Source organism: Montipora foliosa, chromosome 1, assembly GCF_036669935.1.
Source record: "Montipora foliosa isolate CH-2021 chromosome 1, ASM3666993v2, whole genome shotgun sequence".
Classification (NCBI taxonomy): domain Eukaryota; kingdom Metazoa; phylum Cnidaria; class Anthozoa; order Scleractinia; family Acroporidae; genus Montipora; species Montipora foliosa.
This window is the reverse complement of record NC_090869.1, coordinates 15720185-15730184: the sequence shown is the minus strand read 5'-3', so window position 1 is coordinate 15730184 and position 10000 is coordinate 15720185. Positions and strand designations below refer to the sequence as shown.

The window sequence follows — 10000 nt, the reverse complement described above, 5'->3', positions numbered from 1 at the left end:
CGTCAGTGAACAAGAAAGTGGAATAATTCCCAACAGCGTCGCTATCTCTTCCTTTTTATCGTAACTCGCAACCATCTAGTCTGTAAAATCCAGGACCTGGAAATCCCTTACGGTGATTGTGAGTATAATAGCCTTCGCTACCAGTCAAATAACCGTAGAAGGAATCGAACCCTCGCTGAGTTGGAATAAACTCGCGTTTGTAGAATCCTATGTACCACTTTCCAACCATATGAGTACTATATCTAATTGCGCCCTAGTTGGCTGCAAATTTTTGAGCTCCCAACCTCTGAGTTTTTTTTTATATTGTTGCTATTTAGTGTTTGTGTAATATACTATTTTAAGAAATTAATATATGTCCAAAAATTTGGTTTTATCAACGGAGTTGATAATGTAAATTGGCCACCGTACAGAGCCAATTTACATTATCAACTCCGTTGATAAAACCAAATTTTTGTATACTACTTCCCCACCGACGCAGCACCACAGTTTCTTTAGAAACTACCCCCTTCATTAATATATGTCCAGCACGATGATGCTGAATTACTCAAGAATTCTGCTTGTGTCCCTGCGCCGCAATTGGTGGAGATTTTTCTGTTCGAGGTCAAGACACTTTCCAGTTCAGCAACCATTGACAAGTCAGGTTTGGAAAAAATTCATTGATTTTAATTTACTTGCTCGTAGAAGAGGACAGCGAGGGGGGTATCACTTACGCTATTCTAAAAGTCATGCTTTGAAATTGATTTCTCCTTCAAAGAGACGAAAAATCGTCCTTAAAGGACGTAACCTACTAACTAATATTATATTAATTAATATTCAAGTTCGCACCTTAAAGTTGGCATCTTCTCCCGAATGCGGTCAAATTCTTGACTTGGGAGTTGAATTTTTGGATGGCAGTTTGAAATCTGATGGGACCTGTTCAAATGGACTTCGTAATTTTTGCCACTTGAACGCTAGATCTATCAACTGAACAAGTCGCTGGCTATCAGAGATTATGATGTCGATAATGGCCCTAGCTTACCGAGACGTGGCTTAAATTGGGTAACGAATCTGACTTTACTACTCGAGATGTTTATCCAAATGGCCTTGCGTTTATTCATCAGTCATGATGGGTTAAGGTGGTAGCGTTGGTATTTTGTATGATCTCTCTTCGGAGAGGCAAGAAGCAACATCATTCACATCCGTTTTGAAATTTTAGAAGTACTCCTTCGAGACAAATCTTCAGTATTAAGAATTGTTCTTATTTATCGACCTCCTTCGTTAATATCGAATGGTTTATCGTGTGCATTATTTTTTGATTAATTCTCGGGACTGCTTGAAACTCTTTGCATAGCCCAGGCAATTTGGTGACTTCAACGTTCATATTGATGTGCCTCACGACATCACGAGGGCAACACCAAAGTTTTAAATGACCTTCCTGAAGCGTTTAACCTCACACAGCATATTTGTTCACCTATGCACAAGGATAATCATATTTTGGATTTGATAATTACTAGAAGTGATGAGGAGTGTATTACCAAATGAGAATGTGTCCGTACTGACGATCCTGCAATATCTGACCATTTTGTAATCTACTACGGTTCAGGCCTGCGCCTCCAAGGAAATGAATGCTTTTGTGCAAACTTCGAAACATTGATAACGACTGTTTTCATCAAGATGTTTTGGAGTCTTCGTTATTCCATAATCCTGCCAGTACTTTGACTGAATTGTTCTCTCAATATGAGTCTGTTTTATCCTCACTTCTGGAAAATCATGCACCCCTACGGAAGGTATGTGTCTGTTCGCCCTCTTGCTCCCTGGTACAAAAGTGATATCACGGAATAAAAACGTATTAGCCGCAAACTTGAGAGGCGTTGACGGAAATCGAAGGTTACAACCGATCGTATGACATACATTGAGCAATGAAACTTGGTCAAGAATCTTGTAACTATTCAGCATCATGATGGAGTATTACTCGACGCCAAACCAGATGGAAAGAAAACATCGGTATCTAGCGAAGCCCTTACAGTGTGCTGTGAAAAATATGCAGATACTAATGAACACCCAATTCGCAGAGTTATTTCAATGGCTTTGTTATTATATGCAGGGTTTTTCGGTTCAGCGAGGTTGCAAATCTGACTATTAAGGATATAACGCTTTGTAGCACTCACTTAATTAAATATACGAGTTCCAAAAGTAAAACCGTATCAACTAAAAAAGGGAGATGAAGTAGTCATCACTCGCTCAGACAAGGTGACTTGTCCTGTTATGAACTTAGAAAATTATATGCTGTTGGCAAATATTGATATTTCTAAATCATCTCCTGATTATCTATTCAAACCATTAGTTAAAGCTAAGTCTGGTTACACAGTTATTCACTGGAACGGTTAAACCGCCAGAAGCACTGAGAGGGAACAATGGCACTGGGTATTGAATAGTAAATATTTTGATATATCATGATATTATCAAGATCTCATGATATTATCAAAATATCAAGGAAGGCTATCAAAATCTCGAGTCTTTGCTAGGGCCAAGTCATATGTATTGAGAATTGATATTTTGATATATCATGATATTATCAAAATGTCATGATATTAACAAAATATCAAGAAAGCTATCAAAATCTCATGTCTTTGCTAGGGTCAAGTGTCTCAAGGATTAAAGAACGAGGTATATCAAAATAGCGAAATATCAAATCATTTGTGATATTTTGATGTTCTGCAATCCCGAACCTTAGTGGAGAAAATCGCCCCTGCTGTCCGGCAGGAAAAACACCCTCTTTCCGGGGAAAACCTGGTCTCCCGCGAATGCATATTCAGGCGTGAACAAACCGTTAGGAAGTAAGTCGATAAATTAATGTCAAGACCAGTGAAGCAAGCTGAATTCGCAGATAAGACAGCTACTAAAACGTCGATATTTGTATTCGCATGAGTGGTCAGCATAGAATGATCCGCCTCTCAATATCCCGCCGTTAAACATGTACTGACGTGGTCACAACCATAGCAACCTCCAACGAACTACGTCATCACTGAATAACACACTAACTCCATAGAAACGCCTACCATTTTAGGCGAACCGTGAAAAGAATAGTAATATATTCTCATCAGGACCATCCGCAAACAATGCCTTAGACTAGATAACATATGGGAAACTCAGCCCAAGGCGGTCAGGAGCGGGGAGCCCCTGGTAGAGTGCTGGTTCATCGCTGCGCGGAGGCAGGAGGGACGCGAAAAGGAGTATTTGTAAAACCGAAAAGACTGGACAAGCTGTCGTGATAAGTGATTGGCCTTATATAAGAGCCCCATACCATTGAGACACGTGATTGATTGCCACGGACTGCACACGGTATGCTAGGGGTATGTAGTCAGCGTTCTAAGGCTATTTTGTGCGGAGCCCCTAGAGAGAATAGCTTGCTGCTAATCTTTGAACCGCAGGAAACAATAATTTTAGCGACCCCAACTTAGTCACTTTCTGTTTGCGCATAACCTTATAAAATGTAACGTTTAAAAAAATAATTAGGATAGTACGCGCATTCTCATTGTTCAATAGCTGTGTTTAGACGAGAGCAACGACTTTTGATTGGTTATTTGTTGTCAGACGCGCGTTTTGATTGGCTGGTAGGAAACATGAGCGTGGATCAAATAAATCTGTTTCAATCAAGAAGTCAAAAAACCCCAGCATTTTCCTTCATTTGTCGACAGTTATGCAAACCCTGGACTGCATGCGTGTCGGGTTTGCATAACTGTCTCGAATTTTCCCAACACCCCCTCGTGTTTTGATGAGGCTATGTGAACACGGGAAAAGTCCTCTGTTGCTTAAGGACGTTCGCGCTAATTGTTTGTGCGCAACTTTTACTGCCCAGGTAACGCGACTGTAATATGTCACGCATTACTTCAAGCGTTAGTCTACTAAGGACGTTCGCGCCCATTGCTGCTGCGCATTTTTTCGCTCATGTCACGCACACGTCATGCAGGTAAACACGATACTGAAGGCGCAAACATTTTTCACAAAAATGGAACGTGAAAGCGTATGGCATCATGGGATAGCTGTGGACCCAGGTCTTCTCGGAAATGTCAGGCAATGACGTGACAGTGCGAATATACCATCGCTTTGAGAACTTCGCAGCGATTTTACTCTCTTGAATGCTAGATGACCCCTATTTTTCTTTCCGTAGATCACTTCCTTTTCTTATTTTGTCCATTTTAACAAAAAATGAAAAAAATCTGTGCGTGAGAAGTTACACATATTTCCCTTTTATGATCTCGTGCGACCGAAGTTTTCTTTCTTAGGCTAACATGTACATGTATCGTTTTTCAAGGTCTATTTCACCTCGGAAAAAGACATCAGCTGCAAAGATTAATTTAGTTATATTAGTTATGTTGAATTGACTACGTTTACCAGATCTAAATTTCACTAATGTAGCTTTTTTTATTGCTGACAGTTGTTAGCTAAGATCGTCTTAAAATAACGCAATCTTCTAAAAGTGCACCTCATGATCTTGAAAACGAGCACGGTGGCCCCCCATTTTTTTGCCTTTTTGGTAAAAATATATCATTACCTTTCTGCTTGGCAAGTTTTAAAAAAATCTGTACGTGGGAACATTTTGGGCGCGAACGTCCTTAAGATCTTATGGCGGCAAAAACGCCGGGGAAAAATTGGCACATTTACTTCCAATTCATCATGAAACGTTAAAGAGAAAGGACAAACGTTAAAGAGAAAAGGTCACTAATTGAGCAGTGGCTGAAAGTTTTGAAAACTCGAGGAAGGTTAGTTTTAGTCAGCGATGTTGCGTAAATTTAATGGGGTTGGTTTTTTTAACGTTTTTATTACGCTAAGAATTTTTTAGTTCAAAATGAATGCTTGTTTTTGAAGTTATTTTCCTTTACTTTCATGAAAATAGAGCAGAATTAAAATTGTTTTCCTCATCCACTTGAATAGTGCGGACCTACGAGGAAACAGCCAGAGACGGCTACATTTCACAAAAACCACACTTCAGGAGATGAGCATGTCGGCAATGGAGAGATATGATACAAAACACTAACCAAATAAAGATGACGCCTGCTTGAAACTTCGTTGCTATGCTCGAGAGAGTTTTTTTTTTTGCAAAAACCTTTCAACGATCGATCCTGTCTTGGATTCCAGTCCTTCCTCTACAGGTCACGCAAAAACGTGACAAACTAAATTTTCCAAGAGCTTTGCAACATCACATCGATTTTACTCGTTTATATCATCGGTGACCCTATTTTTTAAGACATGAACCACTTTTTCTTCTTACAATCTACGAAGTTTGATGAAATGAAAATAATCACAATGCAAGAAATTATCTTTTTTTAAAGTTTTCTTTCCCTGTGTCCTGAATTCCTGAAGTGGTTACAACGGGTAGCGCTTGCGAAAACACTCGTTGAGGATCAACTCTACTGTTTAGATATCCCTAGCGGCATGTAATTATCTAAAATCCCACTCCTAAATTTCTATGCAAAGAAAACCTTCACTCTAACGTATTTTATTTATGATTTTCGACGGATGAGGAGATGAGGTTTCATCTCGTTAGGGCATTTTTCCCTTGCTTTTGTCTCCGAAACAAAGTCAGTGACCCCCAATTGTTTTCATTTTTGGAATAAGCAATTTATGACCTAACTTCAGGCGAGAGATGATGAAGATGAAGCTATCCCATGATGCCACACGCTTTCACGTTCTATTCTTGTGGAAAATGTTTGCGCCTTCAGCATCGTGTTTACCTCAAAAACCAATATTTGACTTGATTTGCGTTGATTGTTAATTTCAATTTACAGTGTCGCCAATTAGTGCTCCAGCGCTAAATCTACTAGACACTTAAAGTTCCTTTCCTTTCCTTTTTCCTTTCGCGCGAACGTCCTTAATCCCACTAGCCAGAAATGTTCTTAGCCTCAAAATCCCGACAATTTGCGACCCCATTCTAGCAACTCTGTCGGGAACTCTGTTGAAAATGCAGCGCCCCCTTATAGTCAATACAGTCGTGAAACTGCGACCCCATCCAGCGGTACATCCCTCATTAGCCCATTAATAGGAAGTATTCCTTTTCCTTGGGCCTCACGCATACCGGCAGTCATTTTAGAGTTTCACGGAGCCTGCTGTCTTTACTCAGCTAGCTGGAGAGGGTTTCAAACATCTCATATTCCACGAGCCAGATGTGTTTATTTACCGATTGGTTCAGTTTTCGTGAAAAAAATCGTGCTGGATTTGGGTTAATTGGAGCTAAGATGGTGGTGTTAGCCGGGAACTCATGACTGCCTTTGTTTTTTGACCTAATTCGCGGGAAGGGCTAGTCTAAAAATAAACCTACTTGTGAAAACGCCGTTTCACAGACGCTGTATGGAAGTTGCACGCTCCAGATGGGCTCCTGTGTTAGCTTACTTTCTCAAACTCCGTGTGAGTATTAATTAAAGACAACCACAACAAGCCACATGGTAGGTAAGTTTCATTTATTTTCATTTGCAATTTCTTGCAAATTTCTAGACATAAACTTATTTGTGACTGTTATTTCCCCTTGTCAAAAGTATAGAACCTGGGTGTCCTGTGGTTTATCGAGAATTGGTTTGTAAATGGCACACGACCCTTTGGTTCGTTCCACTGGAAAATTTCCAGGAGCAGCAGGAAGTCTAAAAGGGTAGTCCTGTTTTCCCGTTGGAAACTTTCCGATGGAAATGTGTGCTCCATTGACAATCTATCTATCATTGTAAATAGTAAACAAACCTCATGTATCCCTTATTAGGGACCAACCATTTAACTCTTGAAGGGGGGGGGGGGTGGGTGATTTTTCTTGCTTGTTCGGTTCACATGGCTCCAAGTCATAGGAGTCATGCAAGCTATTACGGTTAGTCTAAATTACACATTGGCTAGCCTAGTTAGCACTGCAGTTAGCCTACAGTTCCTTAGGTAGCTTGTGGTTATTGGGATCAGGGATTTCTGGCTTGCTGGCTCGCACTATATCCACACTCGTTAGCTTATCACGAGCAGTAATGGAGGTAAATTTTTCTATTTGAAGAATCAAGTTTTATTAGACAAAGAAAAATAATTTGTTCATTTTTAATATTTTCAACTGAAGCATTTTCATGTAATTACTTTCTATTGAATATTGTTATGAGGTAATATTAAATGATTCTAAAGAATGACATTCCAAAAATATGTAGCTATACAAGAATGATTTTGTACAGCTTACAACATTTTAAGGCTTTGCAGCTCCATATTACAACTATTACTGCAATAACCACAATGTAAATGTAAATACATTCTGTAAATGTAAACACGACACTTTTTTGAGGAAAAAAAAATCCTGCAGAGAAATGAGGGGAGAAAACAAATATCCTGCAGAGCATTTAGGAGGAAAAAAAAAAATCCTGCCCACCAGGGTTGCTAGAAAAAAAAAGAAAAGGTACCCCCCACCCCCCCCCCCCCCCCTTCAAGAGTTAAATGGTCGGTACCTTAGGGTGTACCGTATTCAATGTAAATGTCACAAAGCGTGTTCAGTCACGAGATTGTCATGAGTTTGTGATGGCTGCTTTCGCAAAACTTGGAGTGATTGTTATTTTTTGCTGCTTTCGTGCGGCTCTCAGTAAACCTCCGCACATTGTTTTTATTTTAGCTGATGATTACGGTTTTAACGACGTTGGTTATCACAATCCTCGCATAAAAACACCAAACCTGAATAGTTTGGCTTCCGCTGGAGTGCGACTGGAAAATTATTACGTGCAACCAATTTGCACCCCAACAAGAAGCCAGCTGTTTTCCGGGAGATATCAGATCCACACGGGCTTACAACACGGAATTATCTGGCCATCTCAAGCAAATGCACTGCCCAAAAATGAAACCACGATCGCCAGCAAATTGAAAGAGAGTGGATATAGTACTCATATGATTGGAAAGTGGCACATAGGATTCTACAAACGCGAGTTTATTCCTACTCAGCGAGGGTTCGATTCCTTCTATGGTTATTTGACTGGCGGCGAAGATTATTATACTCACAAGGACGGTCTTGGATTTCCAAGTAGCGGATTCGACAGACTAGATGGTTACGACTTGCGAAGAAATGAAGAGATCGCTCGCGACGATGCTGGGAATTATTCTACTTTCTTGTTCACTAACGAAGCAGTGAAAATTATTTCGTCTCATGAAGCAGATCGTCCCCTATTTTTATTCGTAGCGTACCAAGCAGTGCATGCCCCATTGGAAGTACCTGAACAGTACACCGAACAGTACAAAGATATAAAAGATGGGGCTCGTCGTACTTACGCCGGCATGGTTTCTTGTATGGACGAAGGAATTGGTAACATCACTCAAGCTCTGCAAGAATATGGCTTGTGGAACGACACAGTGCTCTTTTTCAGTACAGACAACGGCGGGCAAATCCATTCTGGAGGAAATAACTGGCCTTTGAAAGGCTGGAAAGGTACACTTTGGGAAGGTGGAATGAGGGGCGTGGGCCTCGTGTACAGTGAACTGTTGGAAAATCGTGGACAGATAAGCTCAGAAATGATCCATGTCACTGACTGGTTTCCGACAATTGTGAATCTGGCTGGAGGGTCTGTGGCTGGATTGCCATTGGATGGTTATGATGTGTGGGACACATTAAGCAGAGGAAAACCATCACCAAGGAAGGAAATTTTGCATAATATTGATCCTATGGACACTCACTGGGACCCTACCCCAGGGAAATACAAACACTGCCGACAAGCTGCCATACGTGTAGGTGACTGGAAACTTCTCACTGGCTGTCCAGGAAATGGGAGTTGGGTTCCTCCTCCAGAAAGTGCCCTTCATAATAAGCCTGTAGTAGTGAACCTTTTTGACAATATCAACAGTACCTTCCTTTTCAATATCCGTGAAGATCCTGAAGAGAGAAATGAGCTGTCATCAGCTTATCCAGAAATGGTGTCATTTTTGATGAAGAAATTGAAAGAGTATAATGCCACTGCTGTACCAGTGCGTTATCCAGATCCAGATCCTCTCTCCAAACCAGAGCTTTATGGAAATGTTTGGACACCTTGGGTTCATTGAGCATTTTTGACAATAACGTTTTTGTAAAACAGGGCCCGGTTGTTTGAAAGCCGATTGACCTAATCCAGGATTAGCGTAAACTTTTGTTTCATGTTTGCAACTTTTTGTTGAAAGTTTCTTTGCTTATTTTTGTTTTACAAGACTGACTTCTTCTAATGTAAAGTTTTGCCGAATATCAGCGTTGAACAGCATTTGGGAGTAGAGAAATAAACACCTTGGTTAATTTTTAATCTGGGATAAGTGTTAATCGGCTTTTGAACAACTGGGCCCAGTGCAATAAATCATAAACTGACAACACATTTACACCCACACCAAGCTTGAATGTGTAATCTAAGTCAGACGCTCTTAATGAAAGCATCTCACCTGTAACATAGTTAATAGAGGGAAATGGTTATGAAAATTTCTTTGTTGTAGGTTTTTGTTCTCTTTTTTGACCTTGGCCGTGCAAAAAACACAATAGTTGTTTACTCCATACTGAGGAAGTAACCAATAGAAACGTGTTGGTTATGTAATTCATGAATAGTGTATGAGCGCAAAACAAAAGATTGTGCATGGTCGTGGACTTTCCAACCTAAATATTGGTATCTTTGTTTGCTTCTTTGATGCTTGCTGAGCTTCCAAACCAGTCCCCTCTATTTACTATGCCTATAACCAAAGAGAATATGTCATTGTGAGCTGGTTTTCATTTGCAGTGCAAGCGTAAACACAAGCGTGGACACCTTGGGTGCATTAGCCATTTTTTACAACAATATAGTTTTGTTAAACAGCACAATTTTTTTCATGTTTTGATCATTTTTTACAGCATACTTAAAACTTACACTGGCACCAAGCATTAATTTTGTAATCTATATGCTAATTCAGACCACATCTTTTAAACAAGTTTTGAAACTTTCATTGCCTCGAAAAACATGTATGTTCTCCCTTACGAACTTTTCCGTCTTTCCCTGGGTAAATTTTTGACACTCTACCAAGTTTCCACCGTCCCCTGATT

General features: G+C 40.1%; 2 pseudogenes; one reads left to right on the top strand and one right to left on the bottom strand.

Annotated features, from left to right (window-relative positions):
• Nucleotides 1–247, bottom strand: part of LOC138010219 (arylsulfatase J-like) — a 1311-nt pseudogene extending 1064 nt beyond the window's left edge.
• A 7230-nt stretch (nucleotides 248–7477) lies between these two features.
• LOC137991107 (arylsulfatase I pseudogene) overlaps nucleotides 7478–10000 on the top strand; it is a 2616-nt pseudogene continuing 93 nt past the window's right edge.